General features: G+C 34.8%; 1 long non-coding RNA gene across 2 annotated transcripts in view; it reads left to right on the top strand.

The window, feature by feature from the left end:
• Positions 1-5,018: 5,018 nt before the first annotated feature.
• Positions 5,019-22,303, top strand: part of LOC140003122 (uncharacterized) — an 85,890-nt gene continuing 68,605 nt past the window's right edge. For both annotated transcript variants that reach the window (XR_011811126.1, XR_011811127.1), the window contains exon 1: positions 5,019-5,625. This is a non-coding gene — a long non-coding RNA (uncharacterized lncRNA). The remainder of the gene's footprint in view (positions 5,626-22,303) is intronic.

A 22,303-nucleotide genomic window follows, 5' to 3' on the forward strand; every position in this document is an offset into this window, starting at 1 on the left:
ATCTAGGGAAGTGATTGTCCCCCTTTACTCGGCTCTGGTGAAGCCGCACCTCGAGTACTGTGTTCAGTTTTGGGCCCCTCGCTACAAGAAGAACATCGAGGACTCTTCTGAGCACCACAGAAGGGCGATAAAGCTGGTGAGGGGTCTGGAGAACAAGTCTTATGAGGAGCAGCTGAGGGAGCTGGGCTTGTTCAGCCTGGAGAAGAGGAGGCTCAGGGGTGACATTATCGCTCTCTATATATACCTTAATGGAGGCTGCAGCGAGGTGGGGTTTGGTCTATTCTCCCACATGCCTGGTGACAGGACGAGGGGGAATGGGCTAAAGTTGCGCCAGGGGAGTTTTAGGTTGGATGTTATGAAGAACTTTACTGAGAAGGTTGTGAGGCATTGGAATGGGCTGCCCAGGGAAGTGGTGGAGTCACCATCCCTGGAGGTCTTTAAAAGACATTGAGATGTAGAGCTTAGTGATATGGTTTAGTGGAGAACTTGTTAGTGTTATGTCAGAGGTTGGACTCAATGATCTTGAGGTCTCTTCCAACCTAGAAATTCTGCGATTTTAGTTATGCCTTATTGGTCAATTTAAAGAAAATATTGGGAAACTTTTCATAAAAAACAAATGGTGAGTTCTGTAAATGAGAATACTCTGTTCTAGAATTACTATCAGTGAGCAGAAAAACACTACAAAGACCATGTGTCCGTTCTAATGAGCTCAGATTTCAATTGGGGGAACACTCTCAATGAACTGCTTGCAAACAAGCTAAGGAATTATTTGTAGACATTATTTGGCAAATTCACTGAATAAATTATTCTCTATGAATTATTCACACAACTCTATTACTTACCCTCATCAAGCATTAAAGCCATCGAAACTTGAGCTTTATTGTTAACCGTTATAATTATGAATTATAATTAATTCTTAACACTGTTGTCAAGAGACTGCAACATGACTGAAAAGTGTGCAATGTTCCAAAGGTATCAATGACACAAGTAATTCCCTCAGTGCAAAACATGGCATTAAAATAGGCTGAAAATAAATCACTGACAATGAGTAAGAAATATAGTAATTTGCTACTAAAACAATTAACATTTCAAATGTTAATTCATTTATTCTCTACAGCCCCGATAACAATGATTCACTTAGCTTGAGGAAGCTGCAAGCAAATCTAACTGGGCAACACATGGGAAAAATAGTTCCTTTGGAGAATTTACCTCCTATCTCTTTGCTGCAATTGTTGGGCAATATTTAAAACATTATTTACCTTATAAATTAGTACTACTGAGGATGATGCTATGTAAACGTTTAGATAGGCTTTTTATATGAAAATAGAAATAATAATAATAAAAAAATAGGCGATAACCCTTACATGTGTTCATTATGGTCTTTCTACCTGCAGAAAGGTATAAATGTTCATTTTAAATGCAATCTGCTCTCCTCTAAGTCTTCATAAGTAAAATTGTTTTTTTTCTAGCATAGATGTCTTTACATCTGCAACTTTTTTCTCCAATAGTTCCACTCAAATTATATTTCTTTCAGATTTTTGTGATATTAACAAATATATCTGTGTCCTTGCTGTAAGAGTGTTTGATCTAGAGTTTGGAGGCCATTAAAATCTTTTCTCTATAGTTTGGTGCACTTGCTACTATATTTTCAGTTGAGATAATCTTGTCACAGTAATTGCTGCTGTCATCATCAGTATTAAGGTTCAATTTGATTTCTTTTTGAGTCCACATGTTTGCTTAGCTCTTCTAGCTGCATGACTAATCAGACTATTTGAGATCTGAGCTTCAAGTTTTCCAGTATTTGTGTGGTCATTTGAAATCTGGAGGATAGCAGATGCTTCATTCCTTGTTTAAAAAATCCTCATAATTGTAACTATCATTGAAGACAGTTGTTGCATTACAAGAAAACTTTTAATTATAGTTACAGCCATCTAAGTTTTGCTGTATGTTACTGACCATTTTGGTATATGTAATTACAGTACATTTTATTCTGGTTGCTTGACCAGTCTTGACATGGAGTTTTTAAACCACTCCAACGTTACTAAGTGCCCAGCAAGATAGATAATAATAACAATCATCATCGTCACAGAACATTTTCATTTGAGGGTGAATTTTTATCCTTCATTCCTATTAGTGCATAGAGACAAATCTATGAAGGCAGTACTGAATTTGGACCTTTTAATTACCTTAAAAAACTGGTAGATATTCAACAAAAAAACAGTTTTCAGATAATTTGAATATTTCTACTCCCATTTTTCCAGTTCAAATAAATAAAACATTAATATCTAAGGATATCAAAATGGTTTAGTTGTTTTCTTATTTATGATAGACAAAAAGGCATCAATAAGGTATCAATCAGTGTCCACAAATACACAGCAAAATATTAATAAAGTCAGTCATGAAAATCTGGCTTATTCGTAATGACAGTATATCCACTACTTTAATTAAGAACAACAAAAACAAAAACAAAACAAAAACAAAACAAAAACAACAACAAAACAACTCTAAAGCATAATCTTAAATATATAAAATGAAGGTCAAAATAATTCTAATATGGTCAAACCTTTCTTACTCCTATAAGCTAGTATGACTTTGTATAATCTGTCACTACCATAATATATTTTTTTTGGGGGGGTGGAGGAGGAAGAGGAAGGACTACGTTAAGTTGATAACTGCATCTTGAGACTTCATGGCTACGCATGTTGCTTGAATGCAGTGGCAAACTAATTTAGTTCCACTTGTGATCTTGCAATAATTTCTGTCAATCAGGATGGCATTAATAAAAAACCTCAATCTAAACAGAAGTGCTGTGCAGCGTGTATAATGTATACACTCATTGAAAGAGGCTGAAAAGATTGCAGTCACACAATTAGGGTAACATTTGACAGCTTTAATCACTTTGAATCTCTTCACATCACTTTTAAATGTCAAAACCACCTCCAGAGATCTCATCAGAACAAAGCATTACTTAAATTGCAAATGAAACTATCCAAATTCAGCACACCATTATTAAAAATATCAAAAATGCCCCACATTATTTTATGAAAAACATTCATAAAATTCTATGATGCAACATTGAAATGAGCAAAACAGGAAACAACTATGGCTCGTTTTTTAAAAAAAAAGTTTTAATGCTAAATTTACTCTCCATTAGCATGTCACAGGATGTTATTTTTTACACTGTTCTGTGGAGTCTTTCCCAAGTAACCAGGATTACTTCGTCCATATAAGAAATTAAAAGTATATAAAGCATAAGATCCATGTAATTTAGTGAGGAAAGATAGTCCTAAATAGGTTTTTGTACTGATGTCATATACCACAAGCTGTTTATCCTTTTAATTTGTGCTTTTCTTGGTCCTTTTTGTAAAATTGTAGCTGCTACCTCTGTGATGCATTGCTATGTATTTTGTGTGAGTTCTTTATATACAAAAAATAGACACTGAGATATCCTTCTGTTGAAAATATCTTTTAATTGATTGCTTCCTCTGTGTTCACTGAACTGAATTTTACGAATTTAAAAATGCATTAATGTGAAATCTAATCTATTTCTAAAAAAAAATATTTTTTTTGTTAATTATTATTACTATCATCTATAATTCGTCAGTTATCTATTTTTTTATATTGTTTAAAATTTAGTCCTTTTTTCCCCCCCAAACTACTATCTAAACTAAAAGAAAAATGACCAAACCATATCTCTTTGCGTCAATAAAGTATTTTCTCCAGCTATTACTCTGAAGATATTCCTGTACAGAAGCCAACGGCACTTTGCACACATCATTGTTTTCTTTGATAGCTTTTCAGATTCATAAGAAAACCAGCCAGTAGAAAGTTCATGTCCTAATAAGAGGTCTACAGGTGGATATTTTTTTGTGATCCTTTGTAATTCTCTCAGATGGTCTCAGGGTAAAGCATTAGGCCAAGTAAAGCACTAGGCCTATTTTTTTCCATTTATCTACCCCTCCCCCCCGCCCCAGTGTTTCATGATTATCTAGTTTTAGGAGTTGCTAAGAAAACACAATTCTACTGCAACCAAACTGATTTTAGTGGAAATGATATTTTCTCAGAACTATCAACTTAAGGATCTTCAGAGACATTGAAATATTGAGTACCTGATTAAAACAGTCTTAAGTACATATTTTAGTTTAATTATTTATAGCATTGGACCTAAAAGCCAGCCTGGCTGAAGTGTTGATTTGACTAACTGATGGTTAATCTTCAATGTATGTTTGAATGAAGAATGAAAAAAGTGAATAGAAAAGCAAGAAAGTAGTTGAAATATACAGGAGTCACTTGCTATTGAAGAACATTTCAAAACTGTCCCTCTCCCAGACACAAGGACCATTACAGCAATCTGCAAAAGGTAGGCAGCATCTAGTTTGAAAAGGATACAGCTGACCATTAATATATGGGCTTGTAGTCAGGAGAGACAACACACAGCACATCTATTAACAGGTTACCAAGTTTCTTTCTCTTTTCTATCTACTTATCTATCTCAGTGAACAGCAGCTAGTTTTCTCACTCAGCAAGCAACACACAGCATGTGCAACTTTGAACAATCCTAAACTGCAGGAAATATTTTGCAGAAGCTACATGATAAGATTTCTAAGTGGCTTACTCCTTGCTCTCTTTGTTTATTGCCTCCAGTGATGGGGCAAATATGATGTGGTAATAGAAGGTTACTCACCTAAGTGCCACATACCCTGCTGTTCTGGTACCAGTAATCACAAGCTTTCATATTTCTAGACCTAAGCACACTTTCCTTCCTTTGTAGACAGTGTGAAACCACATTACCTGATTTTTTTATAACAGGTGTTACACTTTGAGAAAATAGCATTTTGTGACCTGCCCTGCAAGCATGAAACTCAGTAAAATCTTGATACTATTGTCTTCACTGGGATTTCATGTTATGTGTAGAGTTAGTTCTAGACAGCAATACAATCCTAGCTCTATTTCTTATTTCACTATCGTCTTTACTGTTTTCTTGTTTGACCTTGTAGAGTCATTTTACCTCAGAGGATTTTGATTTGTAAAATGCCCAGAGAACATTAATTTTCCTCATTTTATTGTCCCTTGAATTCCTTAATCAAAGGACTCAAAGTAAGTGCAAGGTACTGCTCCAATTATCAAAGATACAGTGCTGACCAGAAAGGATCTTTTATTCCATTCAGGTATTTTTAGATCTGAGCTGTAGCACCTGTTCAAGCTGCAATCTGGTTGTTTACTTTCTTTATCTCATAGTGTCACATACAGTAGCATGTTTGAAGAAACACTGAGGTGACTGGAAGGTTCTCCCACAGGGACAAACACTCTAATGTGAACATACATTATTCACTAGGTTATAAGCAGGGGAAAGCAATTACAGCTGAGAGAAAGAAATGCAGCAGCAGTATTTTGCAGTGAGAAAACAGAGGAGTACTCAAAGTCATGAGCTGGATAAACTTAACATCTGTTGCTATTACAGTATTGACCAGCAGCTAAACAAGTTTCGAGGTCTCTTTAAAGTTGATCTGTACACACAGATCGTAGAAAGACAATACCTGACTTAAAGAGCTTGCAATCTAATGAAAGGTTTATTATGAGAAAATCTCTGCAAGAGGATGAAAAACCACAAATGGATACACAGGGGTAAGTAGAGACAACTTGTCTGCTCAATTAGATGTTGATTCAAGGTTCTCAGATCAGCTCTGAGTAAGACAAATAATGCTGGCAGGGAGCCACACTTGCTTGTGGCCAAGAATCATTCTGGAATGATGAAACAGGTTTCTAAAAATGAAGTCAAAATGGGAATTGGCTTAGCAAACCCATTTCAAGAGCCAACCAAGTGGTCAGTGGTTTCAGCCAAATGTTTTAAACGTGATATATCATCAAGGATCCTGTAAGCAGATTGTTTGCTGGTACACCAGTGCTAGAGAGCATAATTATTTCCTCTGCTTAGGATTACTGCATTATTTGGCTAAATGGCAGGTGTAGAGTTTACTGTAAAAGAGACTCTGTCTTTGTTACTTCAGTACCTATGCAATTTCACAAATGCAACTAAATTTGCCTTGAACAACAGCTTTTCAGATTTATTTCATGATAGCCATCTATCATCTGCACTGTAGGAGCTTCTGATCAGTACCTGGAGCAATAGAAGTAATGCTGGGAAAATAAAGCGTTTATAGATTTTCTATACTGTAATACAAAGTCTGAGTCAATTAGAAACAACATTTTTTCTCAAGTCTTGGAAAATATTCATGATAACTGTTTATGGAGAATATCTATTCTTCTCTGGCTTACTTGAAACACTAATGTAACTGTAATGAAAAATAAGAAGTGTTCTAAGTGAGCTAGTTTTAGTGTTAATGGACAGGAGGTTGACCTGATATTGAAGGAAACCTGAAATTTAATTGACTACTTTGTGAAATATTAAGAATTTTTAATTTTGCTATGTAAAATACGTATCTTGCAACTCACTTTTAAAGACAAAGCTTTTGTCAAGCTTATACTTGCCTGTTGCCACATTTGTCATCATCATTCAAACTGTTCTTGCCCTTTCCTTTTCATATTGTAAATGCCTAATGTGTTATGAAATGGCAGTGGATGTTTTCCTCATCTGCTAGCATAACATTTTGAGAGTTTGTGTGTGCATATAAAAAGTAAAATAAAATAAAATAAAAGCTTTTTGGTGGTCAATTATAATTCAGAACTCTTCTGAAAACTGAAAAAGACAAAATTATTAGCTAAAAAAATGGGTATGCCCAAGGCTGATGTCCTGGTGCAGAGGGAATTATCTTAATAAGTGTGAGAAAGACATTTAGGAATCTAGCTTTCCCACTGGGAAAAGAACGGAGCATGGTATGAATCAAAGTTCTAAAGTAAACTAAGCAAAATAGACTGTTACACCATTAGGAGGCCAGCTCCTTAAGTTATATTATCCAAGCTTTTGGAATGTAAAGGATCTTTCTTCAGGGATAAATTATGGATATCGTGTTAAATTTATAACCCACTTCCATTACAAAGATCTATTTTAGCCTCTTGTCTAATTATGATTTAGAAAATTAGTTTGGCTTGAAAATTGCCTGATTTACTCTAAAGACAAAGGAGAATGTTTCCACTGAGTGCAAAGATAATGTATGGCATAGTTTTTCAGGCAAAGGTCATTCAATTATTTCCCTACTTCAAATTTTTTTCTTTTGTCTAATGTTTCTTTGGCTCCACCTAGTTCAAGAATAGCTTATTTTTATCTCTTCAAGTCATCTTTTTTTTTTTCTTTTTGGAAAAAGAAAATATAAAGAATATTCATAATATAAAGAATACTCGTGAATTATATTTCATAATTTTTTTATTTTTTTTTTTTTTGGTAGACTATTGTTTCTATCACAGTTCTACAGATTGGAGAATAAAAACGTAAGGAGAAGAGTTAGACTATTTTTTTTTCACAATGGACAGTGAATGTATGTATGTTTTTCTATTACTTTTTTTGAAAATCAGTGCATCATCTAATTGAAGAGCTTTACCAATTTATAGTCTGAGTAAATTTAGTCCCAGTTTAATGCTGCAGTAGACATAATTCTTCCAACAAATTTGTGATAATGCTAGTTCTCTTAATGTGAAAAAGTCAAGTTGAATTCTGTCTGAGGGGATCTGAGCTGCGTTCTTGAGCAAGAGGGAGGATTTTACATGTGGGAGGATTTTCAGTTTCTTATCTTGAATGACTTTCTCATTTGAGGTACTAGTTTGATCTAGTCAGAAAGAAGCCATCAGGAGGATAAGAGCATAAGTGAGAAGAGGGAAGCATTCAACCAGAGAAGGAGAGAAGGAGAATAGGTTCAAATTCCTACTCTAATGAGCTGTAAATAAAAATTAAATATATATCATAAACCATAAAAAGCAACATGCTACTTTTTTCTAGATAAGTAGCTCAAAGAGTTTTTAAAAAGTTATTAAAAATTATAAATAATTATTAAATTACTATGAGAGATGGAATGACTTCCACATTTCAATGGAAAAAATATATTTAGTGTATATATATTTAGGTTATATATATAACCTACTATCATTGAAAGTAGGTTATCAAAGAAATGTTTGTTGTTATTGTTGTTTTAAATCATGTCCAAAAAAAAAACTACCAACCAAAAAAACCACACACACAAAACAAAACAAACAAAAAAACCAGCAACATCTACTTTGGAATTATTCCAGTAGCCAGTTTCTTTCTAAGTGATAATTCTAAACATATGTAAATTATATATTCTCAGGTGTATTCTATTTCATAAAGTTAAATATTTTATGAAGAGGGAGGAGTAAATTAACATTATACTTCACACAAAAATAATCTGGAACATATTCTATCATGTAAAGCCTGATCTTTAGAGGCTTTCTATACCAATACTAGTTATGTGTTCCAAGCCTCCACCATGAGTTTCTACATCATTTCAATTCCTCCAAGTTTGCATCCCATCTTAATGATTTCATCATGTAGGAACGAAATGATTCTTCATCTGAACCTCAGTACTCCTATGCCCCCACTGAGACAAATGTAAACAAGGCTCCCAGAGACAAATCCAGACTCTCTTAAAAGGCAAATTACAACTTGGAGACAACCACAAACTAATCAAAATATAATAGGAAAATAATTTCTCTCTGGTCTGTGTTTGCCTATGCAGTTAATCCAAGCTTGATTCAATAATACTACTTTGTGTTTATTATTGACAGCCCTTGTCACCCATATAAATTATTATTTGAAGATATTTTTTTTTTTTGGATGAGTTCTGTCACAAATACAAAAAAAATAAAAGAGAAAAGGTAAAAGTTCTCTAAAGCTCTAAAACAGCTATCTACAGAGCTATCTGAAGTGACAGGTAGAGAATAGCCTTTCTATATATGTGAAAACATATAGTTTAATTGTTATATATACAAAGATGTTCATGAGGTCAGATAGAATGTGAATTTACAGTGTAATCTCTTTAAGCTACTCCCATTAACAATCCCCCATCAAATTTCTGTTTGTAACCTCTTAGTCTGCACTGTCTTTGAGTGATCTATTAGAACATAAAGGCATAAAAAGCACCTTTGGAAACAGTCAGAATGTCTGTAATAGGAGGTAGTGAATAGAACTAGGACCTGCATTTACATCCTTCCCATGTTTTCCTTTAGAAAACTATTCTTTAAACATTCCTACCAAAAGGTATTCCTTTTTCATCAATAATTGTCATTATTCACACAGCTGCTGACTGGCAAATTGCAAATGCTAGAGATGAGTGACTTGATTCAAGATATAAGTGAGGGTGAAATTTGAGGGAAAAGGTTCACAGATCAAATTCATACATTATAAAAGGTAAAGGAATATTTGGAATAAGTAAATTGCCAAAATGAATTAGAACAAAATATGAACTCAGGCATGCTTTTTTTAATTTTTATTTTTTATTTTTTAAATTATTTTAATTATTTTAATAATTATTTTTCATTCAGCTTCCCCGCCTGTGATGTGTCTGTCATAGATGTGACAGAAGTTTCTCCTAAAATGTAAAGTGTGAATGCTAAATACTTTGTAGACTAAAAAGGACTGCTATAGTCTCATTTTGCAGCACAGCTGTCATGCCTTCTCTCTGGTTCTTTCTCCCTTTTCTCTTAACCCTGTGCAGCATTACTTAGTGTAGGGTCTGCTAAACAAGAGGTGAGAGATGATGGACCCCCTGAGGAATGAGAAAATGGAGAGGTTGACTGCACACACTGCACATGAATGGTAGGAGGAGATGCTATTCTCTGGTTCCTTTCTGCCATCTCTAATGTAACTTAGCATTACATATTGCTTTGAGCAATGAACTATGATTTGGGAAACCTGGGTTCTATCCATCACTGAATAATTTTGAATTAATCAGTTGCCTGGACTCACTTTCTCAATCTGCAAAACACTTGTTATGACTATCTGTTGAAAAGTGTTTTATGATATATAGCTACAAAGCAAGCGAGAAATGTAAAATTTCTTTACAGTCAACTGTTCATTAATGCAGCTATGAAAAGCTGGGATAACCAATATTAAGAAAAATTGCAAATATTCCTACTGCTTGAAGACCAGTGAGACCATGTGAGAGTTAGCTTGGACATATCACTTATCCATTACATAGTTATGTATAACCTGCTTATCTGCTCATTATAATATATAGTTGATTATAGGCAGATAAGACTTACAAAATAAATAAAGGAGCAGGGAGTGGAGAGAAGAACAAGGTTGGCTGCATTTTATAAATTGGGGGCATGGGAGGGAGTGAGGTAAGCAGGAAGAAAAGCTTGAATTTTGTAGTTACCGCAATATCCCTGTGCTTTCTCTTTAGTAGCAGATAATTGGACTCAATAGATAAGTGATCTTTCTGGGCCCTGTTTCAATGAGTCTCAAATTTTAAGCAGCTTCTATCTACAACTTTTACTATTAGTTTACTACTAGTCTGCTGCTGCATGTTCTTCTCCCAGGTACCTACAATTATAGGATAGCATATGGTAACACAGGTCTCCTTGTGAATAAATATATGTTTAAGGGTACAAGTGTGTACTTAGAGGCTGCTCTTAATTTGGGATTTAAGAAACAGCAATCACTGCAAAGACAACTTGGCTGTTGAGTTTAATATATACATTCATTAGAAAAGAAAAAAGAGTGCAATATTTAGTCTAGGGAAGTCATGTTGAGAAAGATGAAGTCTTTCATTTTTATCCTGGATTTCTGATTTATTGTTAGTCTTTCAATTTAAATAAAGTAATAAACTCCTTCTGTAGAATTTACCATTCATGTCTCTGGCTACAACTCTTCTTGGATAAAAATCCACCCTACTGATGCCTTGGCCCTGTGGTGGCCTGGCCTGGCTTATATCTGTGCTACTCAAATTTTTGCGCCTTACAAAGAGAATTTTTAAGGTTGACAATGTCAGCAGGAATTTTTGATGCTGTTATAACTAACTCATTATCCTTTACTTGGCAATACAGGCTCTTCTCCATACTGAGTCTCTGTGACTCAGCTGGCTGGAGAGAAAAGCTGTGAAGACATTTTTTGAGGAATCAAGTTCCCTCAGAGTACCACATATGGCACAGCTCATGCCTACACTGTATATTGGGTAGGCCATCTGGCAGACTGACCTCTGAACCATGGTTGGCAACTATGCTGAATGGACTGCTTGATCTGATGTAGACTAGAGCTGTAGTGCTAGCATATACGTCAGCAAACACATGTACTCCTGAGGATTAGGGTCCTGGTACAGAATGTAAAATGAACAAAGTTCATATCATGTGTGCATACATTTGCATTAACTCAGTGTCCCATTTCTGAATCAGTATAATAGTGTCTTCCTTTCTTTTTTGTTGTGTGATAAAACCTTGAACGGATGTGAAACATACTGGACTAAGTCTGAAGTCAATAGCTAATAAGACTGAAGTCAATAACCTTGATTAGTGGCTTTCATTGGGGTTTAGCATTCCTGTAGATTAAAGGATCAATGGAAGACAACTAAGAAAGGTCAGACTACTGTGAATGTCTTCCTACCTGTTATGAAGGAATCTAGATCAGATCAAGAAAATTGTATTCGAAAAGACAGAAAACCAGTACATGAGATAGACTTGTGCTGGATGCTCTGCAAACCCACAGAGAAGAGTTCTAATCTGTCTGAAAAAAAAGGTGAAAATGAATTATAACACAAAAGGAAAGCAGTAAGGATAACTGTTGGTTAGTTATTGCTTAGTATTTTAATATAAAATCTTAATTTTGAAAACACTGATAATAAATAATCTCCCAATAGAAAATGTAACCATCACTTCCTCACTCATACTTTTAATAAGAGGTACAGCAGAGATGATTATTAGACAGGGGTATTTTTCTTTTTGCTAGGTTTAATAAGAATATTCCAAACAGAAACAGGAGGGAAGGTAGACAAAGAAATTTTTCAAGTAAAGAAATGGCTTTCTCTCTTAACATGCTTGCACACATACAAAGGCTCACACAGAAAAGCTCCAAAGCAGACAGAAAAAGAGACAAAAGACAGAAAAAAAGTAATCAGTCTCTTCAGAAAAAGACAAAAACAGATGTGATACAACATGAACAGTTATGGCCTCACAAATAAGAACAAGAAAGCTTAATCCTAGAGAGTGAGAAAAAGGTAGAAAAGGGATTTGGTGGTAAGGTTAAGCTGCCTGGGGCAGCAAATGAGGAAGATGCCTTCATCAGATGTCTCAGTAGACTTGCATGATATCAAAGAAGTGTAACAATGAACAGTCAATGGATTGTCTAAGTAGTTTACTCAGATGAAAATCATTTGTATCCAAGTTTTAGTGGTGTGGAAGGAGGCAAAATAATCTTTTGGGAAAACTAGAGTGAGAGAAAGGAATAACTAAAACTAGCTTAAGTGTTCAGGGGAAAGGTCTGAGAGGAGACTTACAGTTCCTGCCTAAACAGAGGGAACAGAAATGGTGCATAAAAAGGAATACAAAGGTGATTTTAAAGGCAAGCATAAATTATACAAAAAATTTGATTACATTTAAGTTGAAAATTACAAACTGGAGAAGGACTTTTATGAAACAGACGTCCTGAGTAGTTGCTAAGATTTATTTGGGTTACCAATACGCAGGTGTTCCATGAAGTCTGTTTTTGGTTGTCTTTTCAATTGCTTGGTGCAAAGCTGAGAAACAAGAAAGATTTTGGTATTCCTCTTTCAAGTCAGAGTGCAGAAATAAATAGTTGTGAGCCCAGAAATTTTCAAATAACCAGAATTTCAATTATTTCTGAAAACAAAACAAAACAAAAACACTTCAACAGTTCCTTTGTAATCAATTATGATTACAATATAGAGAATTATGAGAAATAACTGAAAAATCACTAATGTGATTCTCTATATGGACCTTTCCCTTGATATTGTATGGAGTAAGAAAAAGTTGTACATGTTTTAATTATTACACCTAAGGTAAATTCTGAAGATTTAAACATGGGGTATGATTGTAATTACAACCGTGTAGCTCAGACTGAATTCAGGAAAATATTTTCAAGGTCAAGGCATAGTTTTACACAAACCTCAGCAGTTAAAGTATAGTCAAGAGACTCCAGAAACATGTATTTATGCACAGTCAAATAAAGCTTGGAAATTTTAACTAGCTTTTCTTAAATTAATATAAAACTGAAACACAGAAAAACTCAGACTAGAAAATGATAAAAATAAATACTTAAAGACTTGTTCTTTTTCTTTCTGGCCAAGAAAAACTGAAAAAACATTTTTACTTGTAATTTTTACTTGTAGTACTAAAACTCTAGAAAAGGTAATTAAAAGAAGCTCAGTAGGCTAAATTCATGATGCAGAAATATTTATGTAAATGTAAACTTCATCCTGAGTTTCTTTAAATCTTTCATTATTTCTCAGTCTCCATTTCTCAAATATTATAGTCAGCAAGTTCGTGCCATTTCAGACTATACTAGAAAATGTTCAATAGTTAACATATAAAGAACTGTCAACTGTGGCTTTTAATGTAAACTGAAAAAAATACACAGGCAAATCAATTAATACTGTGATGGCAAAGGGTGGATCACAGATTAGGGGTTCAAATAAGACTATTATAAGGTAGGATAAATGTACTTCCTCATTTCTGTAAAATGTCATAAAGACTGAAACTCCACCTGATAGGCTAATAGGGGTTAAACAAGAACCTAAAAGAAGGTAAATTAACCTCTAATCTCAGAAGCTACTCTGAACAAGTAGCCCTTGTGACCGTATTGTATACTAGTAACTTAAGCATTCAGTATGGCTCTGCAAGTTGTTAAAGAAGTCTTTCAGATAAAGACCATACTGCAAGGTGACTTATTCAAATTTTACTTTCATTAAACTTTGGAAGTCCAATTGCCATTCATATTCAATTACCAATTAAAACAAGTAACCAGCAGAAACTGGGCATAAAGCAAAAATCCTACTTTTGGTTCCTGCTGAGATGCATAACTTTTTATATGACATTTTCATTGTAATTTAAAAGTTTTATGTGTATTTTTCATCTGCGTGCCAAAGTGGAACTGGCTTTTTCAAAGTTTATCAATGAGAAGCAGCTTGTTTAGCAAATGGAGCATCCTCTCCCAGATTATTTTAGCGTTGTACTGTGACTTGCACTATGACATCCTTTAATTCTTATTTCATGCCTAACATTTAAAATTAGATATGCTCAGGAAGTTGACAAGATTTTTTCATTTTAAATGTTCTCTGGATTTCTTTCTGATAAGCATAGTAAAGTTGCAGTTGGGACTGTATCTTAAATGGTTGGAGGGCACACTTTCAACATTTGACTGAAGTTGGAGCTAGGATAAGGAATGGCCCAGCAGCAATGATGAAAGCCACATTTCAGTATCTTGGGGAAAAGGAACAGGTCTGGTCATCTCCATTTTTGTTGTAAATGGTGAAAGTAGAACTGTGTCAGCTAGCATATACAGGATAGCTTTTATATATTCTATAATATTAATAATTAATACAGAGAACATATAATAGATGTTTATATCCTTAATTATCTTCAAATAAGGAAAAGATTTTTATAGTACTTACAAAATTTGTTTCAAGAATTTATTCCCTACACAGTACTCTCAATTGCAGTAGTCAGTAAACCCCACTGTAAGAGACAAAGTTTAATTTATAAATACATTTGCTTCTTTCTCATTGCATGGGAACTTAAGCATTACAATGGGTAAGCAAAACATAATAATTACTTTTGTTCAATGTTGCAAATTATTTCTAAAGAAGGAAAGATCTGTTAGTCATGATTCTCATGAAAATGTCAGAATCAATTGAAATACAAATGAAACATTTTGTTAAATATAAGTACTGACTTTTCAGTTTATGGTTAAAGGAAAAAAAAATCTTTTCCTTTAATAAAATTTTGACTCTACACATTTAAAAACATTACATCTACCTTGAAAGATAATTCTTAACTTTGGTGTGTTTTGAAAACTGAAGAAATATTAATATCTGGGGAATTACATAACCGTTCTGTTACATTATTATTAGCCTTATTCATTCATTATTGAAGCTTAATTTTATTAGACTCCTGACACAACATTTGTTCTGAAAATCAAACATCACTACTGTCTTTATGCAGGAATTTCCTCCAGTAGGCAAGCCTTCACTCATATATCCTCGTTATCTATCTACACCCATAGCTCTCACCCTAGAAGTGCTCAGTGCCAGTGTTCACTGCAGAAGGGGAGGGAGGCACTAGTATTTCAGAGTAGGCTGCCACAGTTCAGTACTGCACTGGAGTGAATCAGCCCTTTTACCAGGTGAGTAGAATATACAGTCTTGAGTGCAATGCTACACTGACATGGGAAAATATATTTGTGAAATATGGGAGCTGAGTAGCTTTGAGGGCATCAATGGCCTTCACATGCCAGTGTGCTGCCTCCATTTGGGAAAAGAAAAGAGGTTCCAATTAGAGAGAATTCTCTAATTCTCCAGTTAGAGAGAATTGAGTCATCTGGACTGGCACAGAGCATGTCAATACTCTTGGTTCCAGCACCAGAAGCATAACGAAGCATTATTTAGTGCTCAGACATAGGCTTGTCCTTTAGAAGTCAAGCTTATGAAAAGCAGTGAAATCCTATCCGTGCACAAAAGCTCATTGGGATCCCAAAACTCATAATTTCATACTCAGTGCTAGGGCCAGTTAATCAGCAGCTACTGTCTGTAGCCTTCTTCTCACTCAGGTGTTGCCTCTTCCCCTGTGGAAGCGTGGCTGTGTGTGTGCCACATGGAAATGTAGAATGAGGAAATTGCACAAGTGAAAAAAATCTTCCCTTGGGTCACTCTACTATTTTCTTTTTTGTCTTCAGCTCTCACTGCTCTGGTGCAGCTCACTGTGCATCCTCTTACACAGGCATGGAATGAAAACACAGGGGCAGAACTAATCAGGCAGGGCAGTAGCTTTTCAGCCCAGTGCTTGGTTGCATGTTGCATGGGAGCAAAAAAATCATTCCTTTCATCTAGCTTTCAAATAATTTCATAAATATCTTACCAGAAATTATTTTATTAGAAGTTATATAAAATATTTGTTAATTGCTACTTTGTGGAATTCATTTTCAAAATGCAGCAGAGAGAGAAAGCGAATAAACTTATTTCGGAACATAAAACTCCTGTGCAACCCAGGTATTCAGAGCAGGTTTTTCTTCTTCTTGAAACTTGTTAGTAATGTCTACTTTTGGAGGCCAGTGGATCAAATCACCTTTTCCTCTCATGGACATGGATGGCTTGTGAGTCAAATGAATTAACTGTCTTTCAAAGCAAAGAAATGCCTGCAGATCTCCAGTGATCCATAATGAATGGTACATTTGTCATTGCCTAGTCTTGTTTCAATGGACACAGGCCCTTGCTCTTTATTTTAGTGAAATCAATACTTTTATAATTACAGCAAGTGTTTCCAAAATTGTTGTGTTAATTGTTATACATTTTTAACAAGATGAAAGCCATCATTTTACCCTGTACAAATGTGATGTTCATCTTATCCCATTCAAACTAAGAATTTATTAATCAAATCTGACCAGACAATGGTATGTCTTTTCTATTTACTTTTATAAATCTGTTAGCACTAGCAGATTATTTTTTTTTTTTTCATTTTTGGAAATAGGACAAAACTAATCTAAACACATACAAAAACAATAAAAGAAGATATGCAAAGGATTTACAGAAAAACCCTTTAATGCATTCTTCTAATAATATATGGAACCTCACCTTTCTCCTTTATCTATCGTGTATGTCACCCCTTGATACATTCTCCCATGAGTATTGAATTTTTTTTAATGTTTTCATATGGCAATCAATAATTATCAATTATATACTTAGGCATATAGTGCCAAACCCTTTCATTTAATGCTTGGTTCATCAATTGTTCATATATACATTCCGTCAAGCAGCTTAATGATATGATTGAATTGTGTGCTATTGATTTTCTATCTGTCAAGTTTATGCAGTGATTTGGAAATACTGGAGCTATACACTGATGTAATTTCTTTGACTTCAGTGGAGTCATTATTCTGTTGGTGTAAGGGACTTGATAATCAGATTGCCAGACATCCGGACTGAAAGACGTTTTTGGTGAGGGTGTAAGACTGCCCTCTACAGTCTCTTCGCCTAGCTTGATTAAATTCTAGTTCCTTTTGAAATGTAGGGTTAGTTTGTGTGGATATACACATACTCTAATTATACTGGTAATCTAATCTACATAAACCTTCATTGTTTAGAACTCTATAGGTTAATCCTGAGAGAGACAGGCATGTTGGTGTCTGCTAAAAGCATGCTAAAAGCATCATATTAAAATATATATACATACATATATATATATATTTATATATATAAAGACATGAAAAACTGTTCATGGATTTAGTGATTTAGTGAAAATGTGCAATCACAGTATTTGTAAACGATATGCAATGGATGGGAGATACACTGCAGTAAAACTGGTCAGTTCACTGTTTTGATACCTATTACAATAAAATTAGCTAGATCAGTTAGACATTAGCTACATGGTAAACATAAGGCTAATGAGAATTTGGAACAGTCTACACCTTACAGAACTAGGTGTTATAGTAGGGCTGTTATAGTACTTCCATTCTTTGGCTGTTCTGAAGAGCTACATACTGCAAAATAATCCGATGTTTCTTTTCATTCTAGAACTTGATTTATTTATTCTTTCAATAAAAGACATATATTGGTAAATATAAACTCATAATTGACAAAGTAATGTAAATGCTAAAAGCAATAGGGGAAAATGCTGAAAATTTAAAGATATTGAATGCACACACACATTCAAAAAAAAAAAGGAACAACAACAAAAAAAAACTTGAAAACAATTTCTCTCTTAGTTACTGTCTTGGTTTTTGAATTGGTAACCTTTTCCCCTTCTGCTGCCAGGAAAAACAAAAAAAAACAACACACAAACACCAACCTCTACATAACTGAAAATGATTTGAATGATAGATGATAGCATGTGGAGCAAAGGATATATATTCAATCACCTCAGCCTATTAATGGGTTGCTTTTCATATTCAAATAAATGCCCACTAATAAATACCAGAATCATAAATGCATCCCTCAAGGAAATCTCATTAAAAGTTATTCATCCCATCCTTCTACATCCCATCCAAATGTCAAAGATAAGATCAGCTTTATAGTACTCCTGAAAGATTAACAAGTATAATTTTTTTGAGGCAGTTTGGCAAGTAAATCTTAGTAAAGAGACTTTTCTGACAATACCTCCCTCATATTTAAACTACAAAAACTAGTACTTAGCTAACAGCCAAAGTATTCCCATCTTTGTAGTATGATGAATGTAGAAATAAGGTGTTTCAGCCTGAAAGCAAACGGCTAAGAGCTTCAGAAACCAAAGTCACTACATTTTTTTTTTTAACTGTCTTTTTTAATAATGATGAAAATAAGTTATTCCTGAAACTGGATAAGAGCAAAAACTTCTAGAAGAATCTGCATATAGTGCAGAAGAGAACAATTTAAGGATTAAGGTATGTATTCCGACTCCATATCTATTTACATAACCTAAGGCGCGGCCTCAGGGAATATAGCTGCAATTCCACTGACAGCAACAAGTATAACTCCCTACTACATATGTATCTGAAAGCATTTTGTATTTTTTCTTTAAGATAAAATTAAAAATTTTCTAAATTCTGAAAACTTCATGGATTGACACTAGAAACTCCAAGCTCCCAGTTTCTTTCTCTTGACAGTTAGGGTAGGAAGAAGCATACAAAGTGTTTATTAAGACAAGTACTTCTGATACTGTATTTATTTTAATTTCTCTTTATTAGCTTATGCCACTTCTGGGTGAAATAGGTATATCCAGGGGGTTGTGGGATTAGAGGTGGGCTTCCAAACCTTGAATGTTACATTTTCACTAAACTATCAGTAATCTAGATATACTTATAAAAACACACAGTTTAAGAAGCTTCAGCACCAAATAGAGTAAATAAGGATTGAAGGGATTTTGGTAGTGAAGATTTTCATTGACTTTTGGAAAGGTATTACTGAATCACTGTTTTTATTTTTCTGTAATCAGCTAATTTATGTCACTGATATTCTATTAGTCACTTCCAACAGTAAACATGTACACCCAGGATAAAGGGCATTCCTAAACTGCTGTCAGCATTATAAACAGATAAAAAGTTATATAAGTTATATGATTTGCTTTGAAATATTGTGAACATAGCAGCAGTACTTATTATCTAGAAATGGGTCTACCTCAAACTTTAAGCTGAGCCTGCAGCTGTTAAGGTTTTTCAAAAACATCTGTGTCTTTATGAGCATTAAATTAGACTGCAAATCTCCTAACAAAAGTCTATCCCATTGTTACCACTGTAACAATTGTAGCAAAAGAAAAAAAAAAATCCTGCTACTATTTGCCCCTGCTTATAAAGACTCTGGAAAAGGAGAAAATAACTGCTTTTCAGAAAAGCGAATCAATGTTTGTAACAGGCAGTGACTTGACAGATCTAAAGATTGTTATTACTTATATATGTAAACCAGATCACTGTGGCCTTTAAGACTCTAAATCCATTGCAAGTATGTAGCGGGTACTGTTATGAATCTAGGCCTATGTGTAGAGCAATTCAAATACATCCATAGGGCTTAGCAGTTTTACCTTAACTCCGAGTCAGAAGAGCAACAAGGCAAGTCTGCTTCACTGTGATAGGAGTTCTGTAATAGATACATGCAGCACTGTAACATCTCTGGGTTGAGGCTACAATAAACAGCAAAATTTTTTGGTGTCTAGATGTTCAGTAACAATTTAAAATCAAAGATCTCCTAATCCCATATCATCTCCATGCTATCACTTGATTTGTTGTATAATGTAGAATAATTTCATTCCTTCGAGAAATGACATATCCCATGGTGAGAAATACAGGAAAACCATATCAATTCCAGCCCTGGTCTTTATTACCAAACTTTCTGGAACTTGCAGGAAAGTTTTACATGGTTTCATCCCTTCTGCTCCATGTCTAAAATCTCTTGTTACAGAGTGTCATCCAAACTGCAGTTCTCTAAAAGTCAGTCTTGTCACTGTTTGGTGAAAATTATGTCTCAATAGAAATTGCATCATATTAAAGTTGGCAGAGGAAGAAGAGAAGGGGAAGGGGAAGGGGAAGGGGAAGGGGAAGGGGAAGGGGAAGGGGAAGGGGAAGGGGAAGGGGAAGGGGAAGGGGAAGGGGAAGGGGAAGGGGAAGGGGAAGGGGAAGGGGAAGGGGAAGGGGAAGGGGAAGGGGAAGGGGAAGGGGAAGGGGAAGGGGAAGGGGAAGGGAGGGAGGGAGGGAGGGAGGGAGGGAGGGAGGGAGGGAGGGAGGGAGGAAGGAAGGAAGGAAGGAAGGAAGGAAGGAAGGAAGGAAGGAAGGAAGGAAGGAAGGAAGGAAGGAAGGAAGGAAGGAAGGAAGGAAGGAAGGAAGGAAGGAAGGAAGGAAGGAGGGAGGGAAGGAAGGAAGGAAGGAAGGAAGGAAGGAAGGAAGGAAGGAAGGAAGGAAGGAAGGAAGGAAGGAAGGAAGGAAGGAAGGAAGGAAGGAAGGAAGGAAGGAAGGAAGGAAGGAAGGAAGAGACAGAGGGACGGAGGAAGGAAGGAAACTTTAATTGAAAATGTAGTATGTCCTATTCCTTGAAATATTTAGAGTAAACATCTATATATGTCCACTGAAATGATATTCACATCTTTCAGTGCTTCCAAAATATTTCAGCTTACAAAATGATTAAATACAAAAAGCACCGTTGATTGTGCTTGTTATAGACATCTCAATTTTAAATATCTCTGAGGATTCAGCAAGGATTTTTGAAATGGCATCTGAAAAAAATATGCTTGGAGGTCCAGAAAAAAACATCCAGACTTCCCTCACTGTAGGTAACATACATTTCATCATTACCAGATACTTGCTATATCTCTGCTAGAGCTCTGCTTTATTTATCTGGTGAATACATCTCACATTATAAACTCATAAAATATTGTAATTTACTAGTTTCATAAAAATGGCTGAGCTCTTGTTCAAATAAAAGCATATTTTGGTAAAATTTAGCCAGATTATGCGTGAATGCCGAAATGCTTAAAAGCTTCAGTGTCCAAAGAACAAAGCTCCAAGTAAACAAAAATACCAACCTTTACCAGTTTACTTGCACTTAAATTCTTTAAAGTTATCATCAACAAGAATTTGATAATTAGGGATTGTTTTTGACAGAAAAGTCTATTCAGTCACCTTTCACGGTGGCAGATTAACAACTAAATGCAATATAGATATTTTTGACAGTTGATTAACTCTTCTCTGTAGCTGCAATATAGTATTTCTCTCTTTACTACTAATGCATTTAAACTGTTTTCTAGCACTCCCTCTGTAGATTTGTTTTGTAATTATTAATTACATATTTCTATTCTAGTAACATGGGAATGCAGTATACAAATTTTAGACCGTTTCCCATAAACATGTGGCTTGTATGTTGTTCTGAGCCAAATGCTCTGTACAAGCCAGATGAAAATACCGTTGGGAAATCTTATTCATTGGGACAAGAAGAAAGTTAAAAGCCGCTACCAATACAGGCAAAATGACCGCACAAAGTTTGGTTTTTCTATAACTTTTAATTTTATTCTAGTTGTTTTGTTTGTAAATCTATGTGCAGAAAACTATTTGAATAGTTCTGTTATCTTTAGATAAAGTATTTGAAGTAATGACAATGGTAAGAATTCAAACAAAAGGACAAAGTGATCTATTGCATTGAGGTTACATAATGGTATTATGCCATTCCACCAATTTACTGAAGAGCATCTTAAAAGCATTTGGTATGCAGTGAGCCTGCAGGTCATTGGACATTACCTGGAGTGATGTAAGTAAAGATCTAGTCCCAGATCTGTTTTTGTTTGTTTGTTTGTTTGTTTTTATCCTATCTCTTGAAAGGTAAATAGTGTGATAAGGAATATCTCTGGAGGTTTCATACAAAGTTGTTGTTCTTTATTTTGAAAGAACAGGCAACATTTCAATAGACTGGTGGACTTGAAGCAGTTTACTAGCAAATCTGACACTTTGTCATAGTAGGCAAAATAATGAAATAGCTTCTCTCTACTTTGACTTGGCTTTGCTGCCACCTGTAGAGGAAGTGGGAATGGGAAGGTCACCAGTGTCTGACATTTTTTCTAGATATTACTTGCAGTGCTCTTTGATTTCTTTTTAATTTCTTTGTGAGTGGGCTATCAGAGTGATAGTGGAACTAATATCTTATCCAGATCATATTTACTCCATGCTGCAAGGAATTCAAGGATATTCCCAGCATGCATTCTTCTGCAGGAGGTGCTG

This window comes from Anas platyrhynchos, chromosome 8 (genome assembly GCF_047663525.1).
Source record: "Anas platyrhynchos isolate ZD024472 breed Pekin duck chromosome 8, IASCAAS_PekinDuck_T2T, whole genome shotgun sequence".
NCBI classification, from domain to species: domain Eukaryota; kingdom Metazoa; phylum Chordata; class Aves; order Anseriformes; family Anatidae; genus Anas; species Anas platyrhynchos.